We start from the raw sequence: 4,643 nt of genomic DNA, 5'->3' as shown, positions 1-4,643 counted from the left end.
TACAATTCTATGCATGAAATTAGGTGGCAATTTTCTGCATTATTGACTGGGTGAAGTATTACTGTTCAGTCAATTGTGCTAAAAGAACCGTACTGCTATTAATTTTTTATGATACTAAGCACTACTTTAGAATCAGAACTGCCGTGACAGAGTCGACATTGGATGCTGTAAAGTGCTATGTTATTAATAATGAAATTTAAAGATTACCTGTTTCGATTTTTCCTAACATACAGAGAGCGTGAGTGAACCCTTATTCTAACAAGTACAGTAGATCAGTAAAGGGCAAACTAAGTCATTGGAGAAAATTAAAACGTGAAATGAAGTCTGAACACTCTTCTTTTCTCAAATCACAGTTTTCATTACAAATGCTCGAAATTTATACTTCCGACATTGCTTGCTTAGTGCAGCTTCTCGAAAGCTCCTGGTATGTTCCTAATGATCGTTGTCGCAGCTAGACACACCCAAACACGGTTGCTTGCTAGACAGATTTCCTCGTGCTGGCCAATAATTGTCTGTCGTTCTATGGCCGCAGATCCACAAAAGCGTATTTCCGACCTGGTCTTTTACAAAATTTCGCCCGATTCGCCGTGCTCTTCTGTCTTCATCATCAGGTTGTTTTCTACAATGAATACTGCACCGTCGTATCAGTTTCACTTCAGTTACTCAGATATTTTTCTTTTTTTCTTTCGATATCGCCTACTTCCTTCATATGTTCATACTACTCTTAAATATTGGGGTATAAATTTTACTTTCAGCGGTTGTCTTTCGTTAATCATGTAATACGCTCATATTATTTCCTTTTGTTTTTGTTGATTGTTATTTAATATCGCTACTCCTGTGGCAATTTAATTTTCTAAATTCTTTTGTTCTAAGAAATGTCCTCTTGAACTCTAGAATGTAGCTCTCTTGGTGTTTAAGTCAGAATTCACTTTCATACACTGCAAATGGAATGGGCATTTAAAAAAAAATTATTATTGTTTTGTTTCTTAAGAGTGTACACTGAAGAAATGTCCTCTTGAATTCTAGAATGTAACTCTCTTGGTGTTTCTTTACGTCAGAAATCACTTTAATACACAGCAAATGGAATGGGCATTAAAAAAAACAATTATGGTTTTGTTTCTTAAGAGTGTACACTGAAGAAATGTCCTCTTGAATTCTAGAATGTAACTTTCTTGGCATTTCTTTAAGTCAGAATTCAGCTTCACACACTGCAAATGTAATGTATATTTAAAAAAATAATAATTATTGTTTTCTTTCTTACGAGTATACAGGTGACGATTTTTTAACTACGAAAAAAATCCATGCAACTTGCAATGCCAGCATTGATTAACCTACTCTATTACAGTACCACTTAGACCACTTTTTTACATTAGTTCAAATCACTTTATTCAAAAATTAGTACTATATCCTTCAAGTTTAAGTAATAAATACTCAATTAAACTGCAGTAAAATATAATCCCTAACTTCTATGGAAAATATCTGCAATGTCTTAACGAACACTGACATAATAGCTTGTAATGGAGACCAATTAAAACCGAATGTTTCAGCGTCTTATTTATTTCACTGTCACAGGGCTTCTTACTTGTAGACATAAGTAAAAGGAGAATGTTTGATCTCTGACTGTGAAATAACAAAATTTGAAATTTGTAATGTCCTTTTTTCGTGGATATGTAGCAGCTTGACATCTATATGAATGTATGTATTATGTAACTATTATGCACCTGAAAGTGAATTAATAATTTCTTAAAATATTAAATAGAAATTCGTTATTTCGTGTAGAACAGTGCCCAGTCTTTAAGTGCCATAGCATCGTAATTTCTTTACGTGTAAGTTTTACTATCTGAAACTTCCTGGCACGTTAAAACTGTGTGCCGCACCGAGACTCGAACTCGGGACCTTTGGTTTTAGCGGGCAAGTGCTCTACCATCTGAGCCAGCAGAAGAGCTTCTGTGAAGTTTGGAACGTAGGAGACGAGGTATTGCCTGAACTGAAGTTGTGAGGGGTCGTGAGTCGTGCTTGTATAGCTCAGATGGGCAAAATAAAGTTTTGCTGCGAGGCAAAGGTTCTAGTCATGTCATGCCCATTGTGCCACATGCTTCAAGATGATGACAAAATTTCGTAGCAAGAAGTTGCAGTTCGGTAATCATTATAAGTGATGGGTCAGCGGCTGAGTGACCTAAGAGGTTACTTTGACGTTGTGGAAGAAGAAGAAACTGGAGTAGCAACATCAGGCAGTTTTCAAGTTACCAGTGAAGACTCAGTGTCTGGAAGTCCAAGTGGAAGCAGTAGTAATGCCTGTAGCACAGTTACAGATAATACGACAGAGGCACTCCGTTGTCCTGAAAATAGTGCAGTTCAGGTTGTACAGCACGTTGATCAACGTTTTGAGAGCATTTATAATTTATGTATTGAGAGATCTAGAATACATGAAGCAAGTGTAAATGTGGTGGAAAATGATGTGTGTTCTTACCATTCTGAATATTCCTGTATTGCATAAGGAGACTGTAATTGTGTTGATGAAGGCACATCCAGTGCAGCTGAAGAACAGATTCTGGAAATATTGAGTGGTAGCTATAATGGGCAGACTCTTACTCACGTAAATGGTAAAAGATCAAGAACCAAACTGGGAAGATCATCAAAGGAATTGGGCAGCTGCGGCAAGAAGAAACGAAATCATTGATTTCTGAAATTTAATTGTGCTCGCCTGAAAGGTGGTGGAAACTGTGGAGCAGTGTCTGCAGATACAGATATTGCAGAGCCCAATATCAGTTGTGACTCTTGCATATGCACAGGCTATCGTAGGACAGAAGATCACCACCTAGGGGCAGTTGTTATTTTCAAAACAGGTGCTGGAGAGACTGGATTACAAGAGAATAGCAAGACAAATTCCAATGTAAACCTGCCATCGGGCGACAATACATTACGAGCAGTGGTATCTGCAGAACATCTCATTGACATGTCCAGATTTAATCCTGAAGATTATCCAACTGAAGATTGTGATGAAAGGGCGAGAATGGAGCAGGAGAGAGAAATTGCAGAAGGTGTTGGGCCACTACCTGGATTTCTCCCAACTGCTCATATCCAGATCTCGCTTTATGAATTCACGGCATTTTTCCAGCCACATCTGAATTTCTACCCATCAGCGTTCTCAACGTGTCCACAAATAGACAAGAATCTGTCGTCAGAAATACGAAGAACTGTTCACACGCAAGTGGATTATATTCATTGTCTGGTGCCTGACCTGCTGCAGATTACTTCTTCCTCATTTTATTGGGGTAAAATGGATTGTTATGCGGCAGAGCGATTGTTGGAGGGCAAGCCTGAGGGTACATTTCTTCTTAGAGATTCTGCACAAGATGAATATTTGTTTTCAGTTAGTTTTAGAAAATATGAGCGATCTCTGCACGCACGCATTGAACAGAGGAAGCAGCGGTTTAGTTTTGATTCACATGATCGGGGTGTATTTGCTTGACCAACAGTTTGTAGTCTCATAGACCATTATAAGGATCCATCGTGTTGCATGATATTTTGAACCGATACTTACAATACCAGTGCACAGAAATTTCACAATTCCCCTGCGAAACTTGTGTCGAGCTGTTGCATGTAGCAGGGCCACCTATGATGGATTAAATCAGTTAAACTTGCCTAAGTCTCTGAAATCCTATTTTAAAGAGTGTCATTACAAACAACATAACAACATGTACCAGTAAGACAACTTGACTTAGAACAGTAATCTAATGATTTACTCTGCTGTAATCTTTCCTTTTTTGTTGTTGTTGACTAAAATAAGTACCAAAGAGGTGCTGGAATATTTATACTGTTTGTGTACAGGGTTTTATGCAGTTTGCTGGTGTATATTTTATGCACAGGAATACTTGATCGGTAACTATAGAAAAATACGTTAAATAGTAAAAAACAAAAAACAAAAATATGGTAGCACACTTGTCCGCGAAAGGCAAAGGTCCCGAGATCGAGTCTCGGTCCGGCACGCAGTTTTAATCTGCCAGGAAGTTAAACATCAGCGCACACTCCGCTGCATTGTTAAAATCTCGTTCTTTACTTTCTATTTTCTATGGTTCATTTACACTTATTCCAAACACTGTGGTGATTGTTTTTACACCTACTCACATGTGGTGTTCTTCCACAAAGTACATACAGAACTTTATTAAAGAAGCTGGCGATTTTTGCACTGAAATTTGAGTGTTGACACATGAACCACGTTTAGAAAAAGAAATCAGCATTCATCCTACAAATGCAAAACAGAGAAGTAAACTTTATATTTAGTCGTGTTCAGAGTAGAGTTTAGCCACATTAATTTTCAACATGCTTCCATCGGAGATGAAGGCTTTTTGTAGAAAAAATTTGTTTTTCAAATCCCAATGGAAATCTTCACCCTTTGCAAATTCCTTCTATACCCAGCACATTTTACTGAATTACAGGATTGCAGTTCAGAGATCAACAGCATTATTTATTGGTGTTTAGTGCACGCATAATGCTGCTGGCGACTGCTTAGAAGACTGTCACATATGAACATAAAAAAGAACACTGCTTGGGAAGATACAGAGGTCTCTTTATTTCAGTCCATTTACCTACGAAGAGGAGACTGCTAGAGCACTGACGAATTTTGCAGACAACGCAACCAT

The 4,643-nt window shown here is 37.8% G+C and overlaps 1 pseudogene; it reads left to right on the top strand.

Annotated features, from left to right (window-relative positions):
• The first annotated feature begins 2,155 nt into the window (after nt 1-2,155).
• Nucleotides 2,156-3,710, top strand: LOC126260647 (uncharacterized; annotated as a pseudogene).
• The last annotated feature ends 933 nt before the right edge of the window (nt 3,711-4,643 follow it).

Source organism: Schistocerca nitens, chromosome 5 (genome assembly GCF_023898315.1).
Source record: "Schistocerca nitens isolate TAMUIC-IGC-003100 chromosome 5, iqSchNite1.1, whole genome shotgun sequence".
Classification (NCBI taxonomy): Eukaryota; Metazoa; Arthropoda; class Insecta; order Orthoptera; family Acrididae; genus Schistocerca; species Schistocerca nitens.
Note: the sequence above shows the minus strand (reverse complement) of the source record. Positions and strands in the feature narration are given on the sequence as shown.